Below are 7,790 nucleotides of genomic sequence, written 5' to 3'. Positions count from 1 at the left end.
CGCCTTCAAAACTTTTTCCCGAACTCGAAAAAGTGAGCCTGCTCGCAGGCTAGCTCCACAGAAATGACAAGAGCCCATAAAGAGAGCGTGTTGTAGGGAGGACACAGTAACTAACAAGCTCACGCAATCCGATTGAACAGACACGACTACTGAAGCGCTAAAAATAGCGAATAAACGTTGACCAAACAACCGCGTTGGTGCGTGAAGGTTTGCGAATTTTGCGGCCACTGGACAAAAAGAGAATTCGCGGAAACACGCGAACTTTAACGATAACATACTGACTTCGAAGGATGCAAATAGTGCTGGCACTGGCGACTTAAAATAAACAAAACTCTGTAAGAGCGTATACTTGGGCGTCTGATGTGTGAGTAGTAAAAAACTGCTTTTTATTGTTAAAAGTTCGTTGAGATATGTGTAGTGGAAAACGTCAGAGGTGGAGTTACATTTCAGGGTCACTTATCAAAGTTGCAAGAGCCCAGTTGTATGGTTGCGACTTCTTTTATCAGTGAATTCCCATGGCGGTGGTTGTTTACTATTGCCTTGGGAGTATTTGAAATCAAGGTTCAAGAGCATAAATCCTAACATCCAGTTTATCAAGTTTCTGAAAAACATGATTATGTATGTTGCTAGTACGCTATATATTTACGGATCGACGTGCTGACCTCTTTTTCAGAAAGAAGACAGGGAGAGGCGATAATTGAAGGGGTGCGCTTACTATAAATTAATACTTGAAAAGGGTGACGTAACCCAAGCATTTAAAGTACCTATGAGGCTAATACAGAAGACATGGACGAAGGTACTTTGGCGTTCAGACTTCTTGGTAACAGGGAAAATCAGCATTTAAGTTCAGTTTTCACGTCAATATCCTCCCCGCCCTCCTTTGCGAACAAATTTTTATCGAGAGACACGTCTGGGTATGAGACAGTCACCACAGCATTTAATAAGGACAGCTTCCTAGCCAACACATTCTTTTCCAGTGTTTAGCGCGTTTTCCCGATGATGTAAGCGGTGGTAAATTCAACAATAGCAGAGCATTTTTGTTCGGTTCAATTATCTTTATCTGCCGGTGAAACTCAGGTCCACGTTCGCTTACATGCTTAATAAAAAGCATACCCATTACATCGTGCACTATTACACAAACTATATCCATGGCCTACTCTTACATTATGTAGTATTAATTACACGGTGATGGAATACACGTAGGAACTGTGAATGCTGACCTCTTTTTCAGAATGAAGAGAGGGAGAGGCGACAAAAAGGCGTGCGCTCACTTTTTGGAAAAGAGTATCCTAATGCAAGCATTTAAGTACCTTAATGAGGCTAAAACAGAATACCTGGACACTATTTATTGAAGGTAATTTGGCGTTCAGGCTTCTCGTGAAAATCAGCTTTTAAGTGTACTTTAGCATTAAGTAGCAATTATACCGTTAAATACAGGTTGTTAAATCCATTAAAAAAGCTAGTTATATCTTCTTTGCAACAAATTTGGAATAAATTTAGCTCCAACGAATCTTGTTATGTTAAGTTTTCGAGGACGGAAAAGATGCTTGACTCTTTCACAAGAATCGGTGTTAAGATCTGGAACTAAATTCCACGCTCAATAAAACTATTTAGCCGAACCAAATGCCGGAGAGTAATCAAGTTGAGTTTACTTGAAGACTTCCTCCAGTCTGAAGATGACTATGTTAAAGTCCCTGCCCCGTTTTATTGAGCGTTTCTCTTCCCTATCATCGTTACCTTCATAGTTATTTAGCTCTATTACCATAACATTTTTAAGAATTCTCCTTGTCCCGTTTATAGTGTTTTCTTTTTACAGTGTTCTCTTTAGTTATTTATAGTTTATTTAATTATTTGTTAAATCATCGTAAGTTTTCTTTACTTTCTTTCATGATCATTTTTCGTCTGTTCAGGCAAACGAGGGGCGGAGATAGTTTAAAAATAGGTACGATGCTGATGCCCAATTGCTTGATTTAAACTAGAATCGTTTGGAATTAGTTTTAAAATATTGTAACTGCCACATGAATGCTGGCTTTTGAGCAGAACAAGAACTTGTCTAGGTGCATGCAAACATACACGGAGACGGTGAGGACCATGATGAGCGAACGCAAAAGTCATTATGGCTCGAAGTCAAACCAGAGCAAGCGTCAATCGAGTGAGCTAATTCACTTCCAGTTTCCACTCATTTCCAAGACGCCTACGAGCGCAAAATCGTTCGAGACGCGTAAGCATTTGAATATATTTTAAAAGCTTAATTGATAAAACCAGCTTTAAACTCTCCCACCGATGCATTAGGAGTGTACCTTTAGAAATAAAAATCTTTATCGCAGCGTATAAATTTATATCAGCAAATATAGCAATTGTGACAGTCGCACATAAAAGGCTATTCCCGCATTCTTTTTTTATCCTTGACATCACACACTTTTTGCGCTTAGCATGTATACTATATCAAAAACATTAACTTTACCTTATTCACATTGAGCGCATAACAAATCTCTTTTTCCCTCGAACAGAGAAAATTGTTAATTACACGATGTATCGTCATGTAGTCGAATGTTTTAAATCATCACAGTCACAGCTCGAATTAATGAGCATTATATCGATCACTAAAGTATATTTAGGTATTCTTGTCACTAAAATCAGTAATGATTTTAAGATGACTAAATCTAAGAATACAGTGGATATAATCGAGAAGCATGGAACATGACGTGTATGGGTAACAGTTTTGTACCGTTTTCCTTCGGAAGTTGTTGATATGCGAGTTCGCAAGTTTACGAAAGCGTGCGAAAGGAAGTGTCATATACAGCTTTATATAATTATTTCGGGATGCAATAGTACAGATGTAAGATTTAAAATATCTATTAAGACAATACATATTGCCAGGAAAGTTGTGAGGTTACCCCTGTGTTAAAACTCCCCAAAATTATTTAGGAATGTAATCCAAGTAAACGTTGACTACAGCACTCCAGACATTACAAGAGTATGCGCAATTTTTCACCGCCACGGAATTTTGCAACAACATTATACAAAAGTTAATATAAAAACATAAGTGTTTAAGAGAACATACAGCATCTAACAAGTGTACGTATACATATTTGGTAAAACGTAGCGATAGCTCAAGAGGCCCTATTCATATCAGATTTACGGATGACACGAACTCACAACACTCGAAGTTTTGCGGGAGAGCGCAAACATTGATGCAAGACGAACAAAAATTGTTATTTTCTCTAAGAGCGATTAATCACTTACGGATGTTCAAGATATACAATGAACAGGAGAGCAATGATTCAATTCATCACTCGACACTGATGTACATTGCATTTCAAAAGGGCACAAGGAGTGTCGCTAAAGATAATTTGTGTTAATAAAGGAATACGACAGTTAAGGCCGAACTATAGACACCAAGTAACTGTAGGTTCACGAAAGCAACGCAAATTAACGACAACCATAAAGCCGTGAAGTGTGGGAATTTTTGAGACACGCGAAGCTGATGAAAGACGATCGGTGATGAAGATGATGATACCTTTATGTAAGTTTCTAACTGTAATAGCGGTGTAAGACGCTAAAATAAGTTTAAAAGAATAAATGAATAATTAAAGCTAAAAAAAACCAGGAGGTTAACAAATTAAGATAAACTATATTCAGTATGTGCAAATAAGAAATTCGTGAGAACTATAGGCGAGGGTATACACAATATGTACAAATGTATCCATAATCATATTAAATTAAGAACTTCAAAGAGAGCAGTTTGAGCAATTATTGTCTCCTAATAGCATACTAAGATCCACTTTTCTAACGTTATATTTGAAAGAAGACAACGCGGAAGCTTCTTTCGCGTTTCTAGGAACAAATCTCTATACCTTTGGGCCCATCTCATATACCTGAGCGACTGCTTTCCAAAGGAGAGCGTGTTAAATCTGGGTATAGTGAAGTCAAGTTTGCGCAATTTATACTTAATTGCAGGCTGTTCAAACAGAGTGCTTTGACGCCGGGCACATGTTGTTTTTAACTTTATACATGAGCATAGCTATGTCCTGTAATCGCAGGTAGGAAGAGTATCACATCACTGTAAGTTTACGAATAAACCGAATGTTTCTTGCAGTGTGTGCAATTTGACGGAGACAAAGGCAATGCTAAGTAAACAAGAGCATAAACGCAAGCCGAAGTACGTGGACCATAGTTGTCGCAAGTTATCAATAGTAACCCGAAGGGCGGACAGCGTGCAATTTGGCAAAAGCATAATTATAGGGTTTACGATAGCGCGCGTTCGTAGTAATGGTACGTGACTGAACACAAAGATTAATGCAGGCCGAAGTAGTCAGGAGTGCACGGTCGCAGGTAACTGACAGTATCCGAAAAAATGGCGCAAGAGTTTCATTACAGTGTATGCAATTTGGCAAAGTCAAAAAAGCGTCTACCATAGAACATGTTCGTGAAGTAAACACGAAGATAAATGCAAGCTCGAGTAGTCGACAATGGTCGTAAGTTACCGACAATACCACAAAGGATGGCGATAGTATTCATTACCAGCTGATTACAGTGCACGCATTTCGGCAAAAGCATCTAGTAAGTGATTACGATATATTGAGCGCTCTTAGTGATAATAAGTGAAAACGGAGATAAACGTTGAGAACGCCAGCCGAAGTAGTTGACGATAGTGGTCGAAAGATACCGAAAGTACCGCCGAATGATGGCAAGATTGTTGAGTACAGTTTACGCCATTTGGCAAAGACAAATAAGCGTTTCCGATAGCGTGTGATCGCAGTAATGTATAAATTATAATCAGGAACATTTAAAGGAAGCTAAAGAATCAGAGAATATAGTAGTCGAATGTGACCAATAGTGACCCGAAGGTAAGCGAGAGTCCAATAAAAGTATTGAAACGCGCCTATCCTTAGAAAAAGGTAACTAAGAAACAGAATAAAAAGGCCATTGTTGCTTGGTAGCAGTCATTTTAGTTAGAAGAAAACTTCCTCCTTTAAAAATGACTGCTACGCAAGCATAATTCTACAAAGTGTTTATTCACGTTTTACGCTTTTGAAAACATTATTAGATTAAGTTATTTAAATATTTCTTCTTTAACGAGACATCTTCGTGATGATAGACTTGACTGTAATTGTGTTGTAAGTCGCAGGCACATTTCATTTAGGGGAATCCGACAGCCGGTGAGATAGTGACCATGAAGTCCATTTAAGCAACATGTCCTAAACGTAACAGAAGAAAGTGCAGCGTCAATTATAAGTCAAACCGTAGATTAGCCATGGCAATGGTTAGTTCTAATAAAACTACGATAAATGAATGCCTCGGAATACCCCTGCTCGAAAACGCTTGTAACAAAAGCTACTAATTATTTGTTACTGACGAAATCACATACCTTACAGAGTTGATATTCTCGCATCAATGACATGTTTTTTGTCAGATGACGAACAAGTGCAGTTGGGAACGAACCTAAACTCAGCAAAGATAACGATCAAAGCAACCATTCGTTAACAAAATAAAGCATCTGAAATAAATACAGGTGCTCGAGCAACACCCATCACAATTTTTGGGGTTTACCCGTACTTAGTGTGATAAGCGCTATAAGAAACTTTTTATTCCTGTCTCCTGTTTTGCAACAGGGATAAATGAGTTCATTACTGTTGTTTGCTTATTAAGTGCTCTATTCTCTGTTAAGTAGACGACATGTACTACGTCATGCTCTTATAATAGATTTTATCGTCAAATAAAGGATACGTGTATCAACCCTATCTTCATAACTGGTTTCAGTGCTTAACTATCATGGGGCTTGATATGCAAGTTTAAAGAGAAAATCGAGGGTTAATAGAATACGACTAAAAAAACAGTTATAGTACAAATTACCTGAAGTTTAATAGACGTTTTCCCACTCGATGCCATGAGCAAACTGATTCGGCGACTCAATTTCATTCCAAGGTATTTTTCGGATACATTCAGTCTAGAAAATAGAGATGCTCAAGAAAAACAAATAATCCGTTAGAAAATGTTACCAGCAGATATCAATTAAACTAATATTGAACCTATCAGTAATGCGAATTACTGCGCTGGTTTCTGTTTATTCTTTACAGACCGCCTCTTCTCGGTGCAAAGAGATCCTAAAATTAGTTCTAAAAGTGAGTTTGGCTTCTTTAAGACTCAGTCATAAGTTACTTCTTCCTTCGTGTTCTCTTAACACAAGAACATTTACAGCTGTAGGTGTATAGTAATACATGTACTCTGTAAAGCTATGACCAATTCTTCGTAGTACTTCAGAGAGCATCTGTCTCAAATATTTTGCTGAGCTGGAATCCCAGTTTACCTAACTATATATTCATTACTTTAGAGCAATATCAGAGTTCCTCGTAATAGTTCAGGAAGCACCTGTCTCCCATATTTGCTGCGTTGGAATCGCAGTTGACCTAACTATATATTACTCAGAGTATCCTTGCAATAGTTCTGCTTCAGGGAGTGCATGTCTCCAATATTTGCTGCGTTGGAATCCCAGTTGACCTAACTATGTTCTACTTAGAGTATCCCTGCAATAGTTCAGGAACCGCATGTCTCCAATATTTGCTGGGTTGGAATCCCAGTTGACCTAACTATGTTCTACTTAGAGTATCCCTGCAATAGTTCAGGAACCGCATGTCTCCAATATTTGCTGAGTTGGAATCCCAGTTGACCTAACTATGTTCTACTTAGAGTACCCTGCAATAGTTCAGGAACCGCATGTCTCCCATATTTGCTGGGTTGGAATCCCAGTTGATCTAACTATAAATTAGTAAGAGTATCCTTTCTTGTTGGGTTGGAATCCCAGTTTACATAGTTTCAATACTAATATTTAACTTTCATAGACTGAAATATCAGTCCAAGGAGCTCCTGTGTCCCTTGCTTACTGGGTTTGAATCCCTGTATATCTAGATTTATTACTACAATTTAACTATCACAGACTGAAATTTCAGTCCAGGGAGCTCTTGTCTCCCTCGCTTGCTGGGTTTGAATCCCAGTTTATATAGTTTCAATACTAAAATCCAACTATCATAGACTAAACTATAACGGAGCTCTAGTCTCCCTTGCTTGCTGGGTTTGAATCCCAGTTTATCTAGTTTTAATAGTAAGTTTAAACCATAATAGACTGAAATATCAGTCCAGGGAGCTCCTGTCTCCCTTCCTTGCTGGGTTTGAATCCTAGTTTATATAGTTTCAATACTGAGTTTAACTATCATAGATTGAAATATCAGCCCAGGGACCTGCTGTCTCCCTTCCTTGCTGGGTTTGAATCCCAGTTTATCTAGTTTTAATAGTAATTGTTGACTAGTACAGGCTGCAGTATCAGTTGGGGGAGCTCCTGCCTCCCTTGCTTACTGGGTTGGAATTCCAGTATATACAGTTTCAATACTAAAATTCAACTATCATAGACTGAAATATAAGTCCAGGGAGCTCTAGTCTACCTTGCTTCCTGGGTTGGAATACCAGTATATAGTTTCAATACTAAAATTTTACTATCATAGACTGAAATATCAGTCCAGGGAACTCCTGTCTCCCTTGCTTACTGGGTTTGAATCCCTGTGTATCTAGATTTAATACTAAAATTTAACTTTCATAGACTGAACTGTAAGCACAGGGAGCTCTTGTCTCCCTCGCTTGCTGGGTTTGAATCCCAGTTTATATAGTTTCAATACTAAAATTCAACTATCATAGACTGAAATATAAGTGCAGGGAGCTCCAGTCTGCCTTGCTTGCTGGATTGGAATCCCAGTTTATTTAGTTTTAATAGTAAGTTTTAAGTATCATAGACTGAA

General features: G+C 38.2%; 1 long non-coding RNA gene across 1 annotated transcript; it reads right to left on the bottom strand.

The window, feature by feature from the left end:
* Window positions 1–2,740: 2,740 nt before the first annotated feature.
* On the bottom strand, window positions 2,741–7,363 carry LOC140948646 (uncharacterized). Its single transcript, XR_012167066.1, has 3 exons — window positions 5,857–7,363; window positions 5,372–5,445; window positions 2,741–5,201 (listed from the first exon to the last, which is right to left on the bottom strand). It is a non-coding gene; the product is annotated as an uncharacterized lncRNA (long non-coding RNA).
* Between the last annotated feature and the right edge of the window lie 427 nt (window positions 7,364–7,790).

Source organism: Porites lutea, chromosome 1 (assembly GCF_958299795.1).
Source record: "Porites lutea chromosome 1, jaPorLute2.1, whole genome shotgun sequence".
NCBI lineage: Eukaryota > Metazoa > Cnidaria > Anthozoa > Scleractinia > Poritidae > Porites > Porites lutea.
The sequence above is the reverse complement of the archived record's forward strand: the minus strand, read 5'-3'. Positions and strand labels throughout refer to the sequence as shown.